Raw genomic sequence first — 13,602 nt, forward strand, 5'->3', positions numbered from 1 at the left:
CAGATTTCTGAATGCCAAATCCGATGGCTCCAGCACAGAAGCTGAATCTCAGCATGTCTGGGGCGGTTACCCAGGATTCACTGCCTATCCACTGGCGAGGTGGAGAAGGCTCGAGTGACAGCTCCTCCAGCAAGATCCTAATGTCTCCAGGGGAAGTGAATGCCACAACAACCATAGCTGTTGACCTGGAGAGACATTTCAAATAAATGCAGTATAGGTTTTAAAATACATGTCAAGAAAGTAAACACAAACAAACAATAGATAGCCTATGTGACACTTTAGCCGACTTTTTGGTCTGATTGCCCAATTTAATAACAATATCAGTAATACATAAACGTGATGAAAAAGGAAACATTTACAATTTGTCATTGAACATAAAAACAATTGTCCATCTCAAATTTACAGAAAATGTTTGTTGTGCTTTTGTGTGCGGGACAGTGTCAACATAGGGGAACATCAAACCTGCGGATAACATCAGCTACTCTCTGGATCCTGCTACGTGGGTGGGTCCGATAGAAAGATTCAGAGTATTCCACACAGATCCCCTCTCTGTGTGCTGCGTCCAGAAAAGACGCCATACCATTATTGCCATAGTCTGAATCTGACCGGACAGCACCTATCCAAGTCCAGCCAAAGTGTTTTACCAGCTTGGCCAGCGCGTCAGCCTGGAACTGATCACTAGGGACGGTTCTGAAGAAATTTGGGTACTGCTGCTTATTGGACAGACATGCACAAGTGGCAAAGTAGCTCACCTGAAGGGTAAGAACAGGTTAAATATTAATGGGACACACAAAATAATAGGCACAGCATGGTCTCTATTCCTTTTTTTTCTCCAGAAATCCAAAATATTTACTTGAGGGATGTTAAAGGGCCCGATGATGCGTGACATGCTGATGGATGGCGAGGACCCAGACTCACCAATGACAGCCATCACCATACCAGATTTTGAGCAATTATCACCGGTGTTAAACACCGTGTCCAGGCTATTTGAAAGCTGGAATGCCACATGCACTGCCACGGGCACCGAGCCGCATGCGTCATAGATGTGATAACCGAGTTTGATTCCTGGCAGCAGCTCCGTGCTGTTGTTTATCTCCTCGATGGCAAAGATCATTGCCCGTGAGAAGCGCAGTTCCCGGGTGTTAATGCTGCGCAGAGACACTCAAGTCTCTTAATCAAGGACAGTCACAACTTAAAGAGAAATAGTACAATAGTGCAATACCAAGTGGAAATTGCAATACACAAAATACTGTACAGGCATCAAACACCTGTGCCTGAACACCAAAATTCAAAAGATTAAATGAGTCAAAAATGTACAAGAATCCTATTGCATGGTTAAAAAAAGTTATAGTCAATGGTCTTAATTTGTCTTCATAAATATATATAAGTCAGTTGTTATACTAATACATTTTCAGTTAATATGCTTTTTCCACATCAAACTCGAATTTGTAAATTTATGAATATATTACCTGCAATATTTATGACTAAATACTGAATTGGCACTTCATGTATTCAAAGTATTTTTTTTGTTCAGTCCAACACAAAACCTGCAACTCAAATGTAAGCACATGATATAAATCAAAACAATTGTATCCCCACACAGTCTTAACATCCTCTCATCCCCCACTTCTCCCTCTTACTAACCTTCCTGTGCATCTTAGTGGCTCAGGCATGGTGGTGTAGTTATGCTTCACTGTTTGCATGTTGTAGTGTATGGACAAAACACCACCAATAACATAGTCACCATCCATTGCAAACGCAGGTATACGAGTGGTACCCTGGAGCTTACATTTCACAGATGGAGTCTGAGTGCTGACCCCAGCACCAGTCCTGTCCTCTGTAAGCCCAGCCCTTTGTTTAACATCATCCCCAGAATCATTCAGGGCAAGAGCTGAGTTCAGCTCACACAAACCCAGAGACAGGATCAGACCAATACAGAGAGCAGAGATCTCCATCCCTCAACTGTGCATGTGGGCATGTGTGTTTTATAAATGTTCAGATAAAACGTTCCCTCCTTCTACTGTACATCAGTTTAATTTGCATCCGAGAGAGGATGGCCTTATCCAGTCCATCCGTTTCATGTATTTGGCTTTGCTTTAGCTTATTTTAGAGTTAAGCTTAACAAATGTGCACCTTCAATCCCATTTCAAAAAATACAGATACAGAAAGAATATTTAAAAGGAATTTATTTCATTATAAATGAAAGTTCATGTTGTGAATTTACTTAATTTAGTCAGTTCATTTTTATATTTTTAGCACATGAGGAAAGAATATTTATAAAATACAACGGAAACATTAAAAGGACATTCACAAGATGATAATTAAGAAAATATTAAATGCAAAAATATCCTATTTTAGACAACAAGGGTGAAGACTTTGTTGGATACACTCAGCATAAGCGTTATACTGTATGTTGCCATCTTAACTATTTCCAAACATCAGATGTCTTAGGATTGATTTTTGTTCATTAAATGTTTCCTGGTGTTCTTCTCTGGCTTAAACAATATGATAAAACACTTTGGAGCAAATATACACAGTATTAGTCCAAAACTGGAGGCCAGAATGGCAACACTTGAATAAGCGTGAAAGACACTAAGTCATTCTTTGCTGTGGAGGACCAAACATTCATGACATTATACCTGGAGTGTAGCTCTAAAGGCCATAACACTACTATGTTTTTCAAGAACACAAGACATACAGAGGACAAAGGTGATCCCAAACGCTGTGTGGGCAGCATGCGGACCCTCAGAGGGTGCTCCAATGAAAGTTAATGAACATAAGAAACTAGGTGAGGGAGAAGAGCAGCAGGAAGCTCAGCTCAGAGTTGTGCGCCCGGACAATTGGGGATGTCCGTGACGATAGAACACAGCTGCTGTTAGTAATGGCCAGACAGGCGCCACAAAAGAGAAGCAGCCAGGATGATACTAGGACCTCGTTGTAGGAAAGAAACTCTACAGGATTGGGGAGACAAGTGTCTCTCTCTGCATTAGGCCAGACTCCTGGGACAAGGGAAACAATCAGGGGAATCTGAAAAAGATTAAACAAAAAGGGCTTAAGCAATCATACTGGCTCTTGATCTGTTGGACAGTACATTGGCTAGGGGGATTAGGGAACGAAAAACAAATACTTTTTCTGTAGCCATTGCCAACTTCTCGCCCTCAGTGGACACGGTATACAATATAACAGCCGATGGGTTTTTCCTTTCTGCAGCATACGAGTGTCAGGAGCGGACAGCGTCAGAGCCAACATGACACTAGGCACCTGGGAACATACAGAGAAACAAACTCCGATAATATCAGGTTCTCCATGAAGGTTTAGGATTAACAGATAGGTATTTATTTATTGAACGTTATGACACATTGTATATTTATTTATTTAATTATACATTTTTTGCTCATTTATTTATTTAGTAATGTACAGCCATATGTTTTAACTTATGTAATAATCGATTTAATATTGAAAAACTAAAGTAGTCATTCTAAAGGTCGATTATGGTGTCAGTAGTCTACTGGTTACAAGAGGCTCAGTTGTGATTGAGAAGACAATTCACGTGAACGTCGTTCAATGTGCACATATTAGACCCTACAAGATCACCATATATATGATAAAATTATTGCTTGTGTGATTCTTACTGTGTGTGCCACATCCACCAGTGAGTTCCTGTTGATTTGGAACTTGGCCACCGCCGTGATGCATCGTATTTGCCTCCTGTCACCAACTCAATACATACCACTTTCACTTTTTGGCCAGTTAACCAGCTCATATCTGGCGACAGGATCCGTTGGCATCAAATGGTCACATCTAACCGTTTGGGTAAATTTACTTTCTTCAGCTGAGTAAGAACCGTAAAGATGAATAAAGGAAACCAGTGGGAGAAATAAAATCACAAAACATTTCTTTTTTTTATGTCAGAACAATGGTACATTATGGCAAAAAAAGGAATGGTGGTTTCACTTAGTTCAACTGACCTCTAGATTCTAGCCTTGATGTGAATTTGTCAAACTGAGTTGTAGAATTTGGTTTCGACACACTGCTTTTGATGGCATGAGCTATTGCATAAACGAGCCTTGGATCACCATGTTAGTGATCGGAGCTGAGAGTGTGTCAGTGTACGGGCTTGGAGGGTCTTTATGTCTTCATGTTCCATCACATAAATCTTTTCTATGGCCAGCATCTAAAAAACATGACAAAGGCCTTGACAATAAATTGATATGTCATTATTATCATTCCCTATGTGTTTAACACTAGTCTAACTCCGGCAGTAGGGGTTGTTGTTTGTCTGTATGCATGGGATGGAAAACAGGCCACGTTTTCCATGGAAACTTAGAAGGTTGTATCATGGGCCAGGAAAAAACCATTATAAGTGTTGATTAGATCCAATCACGGCGAGACTACACAATTAGTTTTACTTCGTTAACATTGCGCAGGAAATGATGTTCTGCATTTCAAAGCACCTTTTAGTTGTCTTGATTTATTATTTATTTTCAACATGCTCAAACTGCTTGCAGAAATCCCTATTCTACAATGTTCTAATTTTTGGTTAAAACATAAGTTATAAGTACATTTCAAAGCATTGTTTGGCGATTTTGCAGCTCACTAGCTCACTCACGTCAACACAAATCAGTCATCAGACAATTAGGCATACTTTAACAGGCTACAATTAATGTAATTAAATACACATGATTGGCCTAAAATGTTAAATAAATTGAATGATTGATGTCACTGTCAGTATGATGGCCTAAGGAACTAGAAACACAGTAACAAAACAACAAAAGAACATGTCCATTAGGATAAACTGTGGGTGCTCTCTTATGTTAAAATAAATACAAATGCTCACTTTTTTCCAGCCTGCAGTTGAATGACCTTCAGAACTCAGTAAGCACGAAGGGTGCAGGCCACTTTAGAGGGAGAGAGATCCAGCAAGAAGTCTCTCCAGACCTGGGATGACAGATTCTTGAATGCCAAATCCGTGGCTCAGCCAGAGAAGCTGAATCTCAGCAGTATGGGGGGGTTATGAGCTTGGCCTCATTAAAATTATCAGGTAATTTCCGAGCTAGGACAGCTAACACAAAACAAAAGACAGCCAGTAGGCCTATGTACCCGAGCACAGCCCAGAACCCAAAAGCTGAGCCTAATGCACACTCCAGGATGATTAACTTCTTGTATGTAGTTAGGTTTTTCATTGGAAAAGGGGGACTAAGAACTAACCAAATAGTACATATTAAAACTTGAATAAGCGTAAAAGAAACTACTGTCATTCTTTGCTGTGGAGGACCAAACCATTTCATGACATTACTACCTGGGAGTGTAGCGTCTAAGGCATTAACACTACTATTGTTTTTCAAGAACACCAAGACATACAGAGGACAAAGGTGATCCCAAACGCTGTGTGGCGCAGCATGCAGGGCCACTCAGAGGGTGCTCCAATGAAAGTTAATGACTAAGAAAATAGAGTTAGGGAGAAGAGCCAGGAAGCTAGCTCAGAGTGTTGGCCCTGACAATTGGGATGTCCTGTGACGATAGAACACAGCTGCTGTTATAATGGCCAGACAGGGCCACCAACTGAGAATGCAGCCAGGATGATCTCGGACCTCGTTGTAGGAAAGAAAAAACACAGGTTGGGGAGACAAGGTCTCTCTCTGCATTAGGCCAGAACTCCTTGGGGCAAGGGAAACAATCAGGGGAATCTGAAAATTTAAACAAAAAGGGCTTTTAGCGGTTTATTAATAATAATACTAATAATAATAGTTTTGTGTATAGCACCTCTAAAGACAATAGTTTCCAAACTGCTTTGACAGGAGAAACAAAAGCACATACAAATCAGAAGACATACAGTAAATGTGCTGTATTTATATAGCGCTTTTCCAGTCTTAACAACTGCATCTACATCTACAGGAAACATTCACCATTCACACACATTCATACACTGTGGCTGGGACTGCCGTACAAGGTGCCACCTGCTCATCAGATAAACATTCATACACATTCACACTCCAATGCACAGCACCGGGGGCAACTCGGGGTTCAGTGTCTTGCCCAAGGACACTTCGACAATGACTGCAGGGGCGGGGATCGAACCACCAACCTTCCGATTGCCAGGCAACCACTCTACCACTGAGCCACAGCCGCCCCTAGTACACATCATTGTCACAGTGAGAATAGAAGAAGGAAGCTTTAAAGGACAGAAAAACAACAATTGAATAAATAAAAAGGAAAGTGATGATAAAAGGACAACAGTCTGTTTTTTGATTTTGGAGAAGGTTCTGATATTGAGAAAACAAGACTGAACAACTTTATTCATGTGTGGGATGAACGGTCACTGCACTGCCTGGAAGTCGACGTTGGGGCTTAAAACACCATCGAGCAAAGGCTCTTGGTATTGGTGATTTTGTTGGCTGAATAGTATTATTTCAGATTTAGGGTGTTCAGTGGTTGAGAAATTGAGAAATCAGAAATGTTGAGAAATGGCTGGGCCATGCAGTGGTTTACATCTTTAAGGCAGCCTGAGACAGCATCCAGGCTTCAAATTCAAAAGGCAAATTGTTTGTATATTTGATGTTGTACTGTAGATATTTGGGGAAAAAACAATACCTGTAGCATTGCTAATCTCTCCTTCAGGACACGGTATGCAATCATAACAGCAGATGGGTTTTCCTTTCTGCAGTACTTTACGAGTTCCTGGAGGACAGCTGTCAGTGCACACTGACACAGGAACCTGGCACACAACGAGAAAACAAACATATATTCACTTTAGCTACAAAGCTCTGAGAATTAATGGCTAGGTTCACATTTTTTAAAGTCTGTCTGAAAGCAATAAGATGTTTCCTGAAATTTTAATTGTCACTGTAACCAACTGTAACTGAAAAAGACCACCGCTTTTAGAAGACTGTATTGGCTGTAGTGTACAGTGTGCATTGTTCAGTGCAAATATAATCTATAATTCAATCTAAAAATGATGGTATGTAAGCTTATAATTCACCCTTTGCAAACACGTGACCATAAACACATGAGGATGCCATGACAGATGGCAAAATACATGAAGAACAAGCTAAACAATGTAGTAGACATGTGGAAAGTTTAATTTTTTTCATCCATCCATCCATCTTCAACCGCTTATCCGGTATCGGGTCGCGGGGGCAGCAGTTCCAGTAGGGGACCCCAAACTTCCCTTTCCCGAGCCACATCAACCAGCTCCGACTGGGGGATCCCGAGGGTTCCAGGCCAGGTTGGAGATATAATCTCCCACCTAGTCCTAGTCTTCCCGGGGCTCCTCCTAGCTGGACGTGCCTGGAACACCTCCCTAGGGGGCGCCCAGGAGGATCCTTACCATAGGCCAAACCACCTCAACTGGCTCCTTTCGACGCGAAGGAGCAGGGCTCTACTCCAGCTCCTCTCGGATGGCTGTGCTTCTCACCCTATCTCTAAGGGAGACGCCAGCCACCCTTTTGAGTAAACCTTTTGGCCGCTTGTACCCTGGATCTTTCTTTCGGTCATAACCCACCTTCATGACCATAGGTGAGGGTAGGAACGAAAATTGCCCGGTAGATCGAGAGCTTTTGCCTTCCGGCTCAGCTCCCTTTTCGTCACAACGGTGCGATAAACAGAATGTAATACCGCACCAGCTGCTCGATTCTCCGACCAATCTCCATAGTCCCTCACTCGTGAACAAGACCAAGGTACTTAAAACTCCTTCACGGGGTAAGGACTCAATCCACTCCGAAGAAGAACCTCCATCGGTTTCCTGCGCTGAAACATGGCCTCAGATTTTGAGGTGATGATCCATCCCAGCTGCTTCACACTCAGCTGCAAACCGATCCAGTGAGCTGTGAAGGTCACAGACGATGACGCCATCAGGACCACATCATCTGCAAAAGCAGCGATGAGATCCTAACCACCAAACTGCAAACCCTCCCGCTCGACTACGCCTCGATATCCTGTCCAAAATATTATAAACAGGATGGTGACAAAGCGCAGCCCTGGGGGAGGCCAACCTCACCTGGAACGATCCGACTTACTGCGAGAACCCGGACACAGCTCTCGCTTTGGTCGTACAGAGATTGGATGGCCCTAAGAAGGGACCCCCTCACTCCATACTCCCGCAGCACCTCCCACAGTTCTCCCGGGGGACCCGGTCATACGCCTTCTCCAGATCCACAAACACATGTAGACTGGTGGGCATACTCCGAGAGTAAAGATCTGCATCATTGTTCCACGACAGGACGGAATCCGCATTGTCCTCTTCAATCCGAGGTCGACTATCGGCCGAACCCTCCTTTCAGCAACCTTGGAGTAGACTTTCCAGGGAGGCTGAGAAGTGTGATACCCCTGTAATTGGCACACACCCTCTGGTCCCCTTTTTGAAGAGGGGAACCACCACCGTCTGCCACTCCTTAGGCGCACGCAATGTTAAAAGAGTGTCAACCAAGACAGAACCTCCCACCCGAGCTTCAGCATTTTCTGGACGATTCTCATCAATCCCTGGGCTTTGCCGCTGTGGAGTTTTGACTACTCGCGACCTCCACCGGAAAATTGACGATAATCCCCCATCATCCTCCAGCTCTGCTCTCCACCACGAGGAGTGTCAGCTGGATTTAGGAGTTCCCAAAGTGCTCCTTCCACCTCTCTATACCTCCCCAGTTGAGGTCAACAACGTCCCATCCTTACTGTATACAGCTTGGATGAGTTCCCTGCTTCCCCCTCCCTGAGGTGGCAACGGTTTTTCCAGAAGCACCCTTGGTGCTGACCGAAAGTCCTTCTCCATGTCTTCTCCGAACTTCTCCCACACCCCTGCTTGCCTCTGTCAGCAGAGCTGCAGCCCTTCGGGGACCCGTCTGTACCTTGCACTGCGTCGGGTCCCCTGGAAAACATATCCCGGAAGGACTCCTTCTTCGTCGACGGCTTCCCTGACCACCAGTGTCACCAAGGGTGTTCTTGGGTTACCGCCCCTTGAAGCACCTAAGACCCTTAGACCACAGCTCCCCGCCGCAAGCTTCAGCAATAGAAACTTTGAACTTGTCCACTCAGGTTCAATGCCCCCAGCTTCACAGGATGCACGAAAAGCTCCGCTGGAGGTGTGAGTGAAAGTTCGTCGGACAGGGGTCCTCCAGACGTTCCCAATTTACCCGCACTACGCGTTGGCTTACCAGTCGTCCAGAGTCCTCCCCCACCCCCTGACCCAACTCACCACAGATGGTGATCATTGCAGCTCTGCCCCATCTTCACCCGAGTGTCCAAACATACGGCCTCAGATCAGATGAAACGATTATAAAATTGATCATTGACCTTGCCTAGGGTGCTCTGGTACCACGTACACTTTTGAGCATCCTATGTTCGCAATATGTGTTTGTTTTGGACAATCCATGACTAGCACAGAAGTCCAACAACCAACCACTCTGATTCAGATCAGGGAGGCCGTTCCTCCCAATCATGCCTCTCAAGTATCTCCATCATTGCCCCGTGTGCGTTGAAGTCCCCCAGCAGAACTATGGAGTCCCCTACTGGGACCATATAGGACTCCATTCAAGGTCCCAAGAAGGCAGAATACTCTGAACTCCGGTTGGTGCATATGCACAAACACAGTCAGTTTTCCCCCCATCACCCGCAGGCGTAGGAGGCGACCCTCTCGTCCACCGGGGTAAACTCCAACGCAGCGGCGCTCAGCCGGGGGCTTGTGAGTATCCCACACCCGCCCGCGCCTCACCCTGGGCAACTCCGGAGGGACAGTCAGAACGAGTCAACCCCTATCCAGGAGTACGGTTCCAGAACCAAGACTGTGCGTAGAGGTAGCCCCACCAGATCTAACTGTAGCGCTCCACCTCCCGCACAAGTGCTCTTTCCCCACAGAGGTGACGTTCACGTCCCCAGAGCCAGCCTCTGCTGCCCGCTGTTGGTCCCGCGAGGCCCCTGACCTTCGCCGCCACCCATATGGCAGCGCACCCGACCAGCGTTCCTCCCACAGGTGTGAACCCATGGGATGGAGATGGGTGGTGCCACGTAGCTTCTTCGGGCTGTGCCCGACCGGGCTCCGTGGCAAACCGGCCACCAGGCGCTCGCGACGGCCCGCCGGCTGGGCCTGGCTCCAGATGGGGCCCCGGCCTCCTCCGGCAGGGTCACTCCCTCTCTACCTCGATCTTTCATGGGGTTTTTGAACCATTCTTTGTCTGGCCCTTACCTGAGACCACTTTGCCATGGGAGACCCTACCAGGAGCACACAGCTCCAGACAACACAGCCCTCGGTTCATAGGGACACACACAACCTCTCCACCACGAAAGTGATGGTTCCCGGAGAGGTACTAAAATAATAACACTAAAAAATAATAATACATCTTCTTTTCTCACAAGTTGTGCCTGTATCGGTCGAGGTAGGGCATCTGGTAGTGCTCACAAAGAGCAATATTTGGAGAAGTTGGAGATCGCAGGATTGGATACCAACCTTACCTACCATCCTTCTGTTTTCCACGGAACTCATTAAATCTCCGAGCTGTCCGACAACGAGAAAAGTCCTGATAGGTAATTGTCCACGAGAAAATGTAAAGAGATCCACGAACGTCTTGGACTGTATCCCTGCCAGTCCATCAAGAATTAATTCCTGCGGCCATGTGGTGGACAGCCAGGAGTTCCTGAGTTTACACAAGGCCGTCGTTGACGATCCAGGGGGCGGAGGGAGGGCGGAGGGGGAGGGCGAGGTGGGCATCGAAATAGTCCTTGACTGGCTTGATCTTGCTGACATGGTACTTTCATGGTAGGAGTGTACCTTCAAAGACTGGGAGGCGTAGACGCAGAGAACCGGATTATTGACCTTTGATATTGGAAATCCTTGAGCACACCCTCTGGCCCGGCCTGTAGTATCCGGATGCAAATTACATGGAGATGTGGACCATGGTCGTTGAGAAACAGGCAGCCGCGTGAAGAGAATCATTTGGGCCCGAGGAAGGTCTTATTTTGGGACATACTGGACAGGCCCCCACGTACTGGAAAACGCCTTCTCCATGACCTGCCACAAGAACCGCTGCTTGTTCACGTAACGGTCCGCTTAACACCTGGATGGCATGTGACATGCAGTGCGAGCAGGAGTCAACTTAACAACAAAAGTGCAGGGTACATCCTGGGACCTTGCTGACGGCGGGGAACAGCACCGCTCCATGCCCTCATTGGCCCTGGACCCTCAACCACAAACTGCCATTGTGACTCAGGAACAGTGAGTAACCACTGCTGTGGTGAACTTCCTTGAAGCAAGAAGTTTCCTTTGCCTGGGAGGTCCACTGGAGGATCTTGGAAGAAGTGAGTGCAGCGGGTGCGGCCACAGAACTGAAGTTTTGAATAAACTTTCTCTAAAAGTGGCAAATCCAGGAATTGCTGTACCTTTGTGTATTCTGCTAGCTTACGGTGAACGTGAGATGCTAAAGGCAAATTGTGTCCGCCAGCCTAAGTTGTTCTTTCTTGCTGTAAAACTGCAGCATAGTGAAAATAACTGTTTGTAGTCAAATACAAGTGTTTTCGGTCGTAATTCGAAGCAACATTCCATTAGAGGATTAGCAGAGACGGAGTAGATAGTAGCTACACAAAAGTCCATTTTTCAGCTTTGACATACAGATCGTTCTTCACACTAGAAGGACTTCATGAGTCACAGTATCTGGTGATAAAATCAAAATCGTTGAGGTACAAACACAAAACATCAAACACCCTCAAAACATCTTTTCAAATGTCTGAAGAAAAGCTGGAGCATTACAAAGTCCAAAGGCCTGACAAGTTACTCGTATGTCCATTTGATGTGTGATCATTCATGTCTTCCATTCATCTCTTTCTGATCCTGATGAGGTGATAGCATTCTGGTCTCTAGTCGTGTGAAGACTGTGCTGTTTGGAGCCGTCCAAAAGCAAACAAGATTAATGTGAGTTGTGTGGTAAAATAATACAATGGCTGATGTGGTGGTGAGAGCAGGGCACTCAGGAACGGCCACGTAAAAGCTGGCTTGAAGTATAAATGTATTAACCAAAGGTGAATAAGAGTGTTGTATGTGTGACATATTATACATTAGCTGTGCCGCTGGGTGCAGCTAGGAGGAGAGACAGGAGGGCTGTTTAATACAGACAAGCTACAGTGAGCGCAATGAAGAGGATGGTGAGGACAAGGACACTGAGTTACGGACGGTCTGATAACTCAGAGAACAGGAGTGCAGATGAGAAGGGAGTGAGCAAGCTGTCTGTTGGTAAATGATAACTGAGATAACTGAGTAAAACAGATAGGCAAGAAGGAGGGAAGAGGCAGGAATAGGGATGTGCCCAGCAACCATATAGCTGACCAATCAGGCTCCACAAGGGAACCTTATATATGAGCACAACATTGTCCAAGTGCCTTTTTGGGGAACCTCTGTACTCGAACTTTCCATAGGACCGTGCACGTTAACTGCGGAAAGCATTGTCTGTCTGCATGAATAAATGTGCTTGTGTGAAATTAATAATTGGGTTAGAGTCATTCTGCTACATGGAACTCAACAATTCTCCAACAGTTGTACGGTTTCTTTACAGTAAGTCCATTCAAGAACATATGTCAATGCATGCCGAGCGAGCCCATCCTTAAATTACCCAAAAAAGAAACCTGCACCGCTGAAAGAGGACGGATGGATTATCCCAGCCAAATGAGTTGATGTAATCGTCCAATAGCTGTCCTCTCCGCCCGAGATGAGATTAGAGGCGCCCCTCGGTGATCGGCGATGCCGCTCTCTCTCCCTCTTATAGTTTGTTGTCCGACAAATTGACTGGCATGACAGCTTCTAATCCCTGAAGCCCAAAAAGCGCTAAATTATCCTTAATGGGTTTGAGAATTATTCATAAAACTGTCTATTAAGCTGGTGTCTTACACCAGCACTCTGCGGCTACATTACGGACCAAGGCATAAGCTATTACTGACGGTGGCACTGTTTGATTTGCCATGAGGGCCCTGGAGCTTCACAGCAGTCGAGTTGTGATCAAACCTAGTTTGCTCATAGTATCTCTGACAAATGTAAGACTTGGCAAATGTAGAGTCTCTGGAACCATCCAAACAGTGCCCCAAGCAGAGGCTCTGCACTGTTAATAAGGGGACATTGAACGCCACTCTAGACCTGGTCTGCCAGAAGGCGCCGATGTTGTGCCTAAAGTGCAGTCCACAGGACTAATAAAGTCTACAGTCCCTGAAAAACTATTCTGGGGGGCCAAATGAGGCAGAAGACCAATGGAGCCGCAATGATTCCTGTTGATGCAAGGCCGACTCTCCCAGGTGTGTATCCGAGGTGCCTGCCCCACGGGAGTGGAAGACGTGTGTTAGGTGCCTGACCAGGGGGGTTACCTGGAGTATGACAAAGCTGGGAACCTATTCCTGATGCTCTGTGATGGTCTTCACGCCACAGCTATGTGCTCAGCTGTGCCTCGTGCTGGTAGATCTTGGTGCCCTGTTTAGAGAGGGCGTGTTTGGAGTTTCTTTGTGGTGCTGAGTCATACTGTAGTGCCATTACTGTTCTGTAAGACCTTAGACACAACACTGGTTGATAAAATGCATGACTTATCAAACGTAGAAAATTTAACAAAACTTAACATGGTGAGGAAACATCAGGAAATTTTGAGA

The 13,602-nt window shown here is 45.6% G+C and overlaps 2 pseudogenes; both read right to left on the reverse strand.

Annotated features, from left to right (window-relative positions):
* The window catches only part of LOC116687043 (extracellular calcium-sensing receptor-like), a 4,793-nt pseudogene extending 2,838 nt beyond the window's left edge, over positions 1-1,955 (reverse strand).
* An 829-nt stretch (positions 1,956-2,784) lies between these two features.
* The window catches only part of LOC116687044 (vomeronasal type-2 receptor 1-like), a 75,576-nt pseudogene continuing 64,758 nt past the window's right edge, over positions 2,785-13,602 (reverse strand).

The sequence above is a fragment of the Etheostoma spectabile genome, chromosome 3 (genome assembly GCF_008692095.1).
Source record: "Etheostoma spectabile isolate EspeVRDwgs_2016 chromosome 3, UIUC_Espe_1.0, whole genome shotgun sequence".
In the NCBI taxonomy this organism is placed as follows: domain Eukaryota; kingdom Metazoa; phylum Chordata; class Actinopteri; order Perciformes; family Percidae; genus Etheostoma; species Etheostoma spectabile.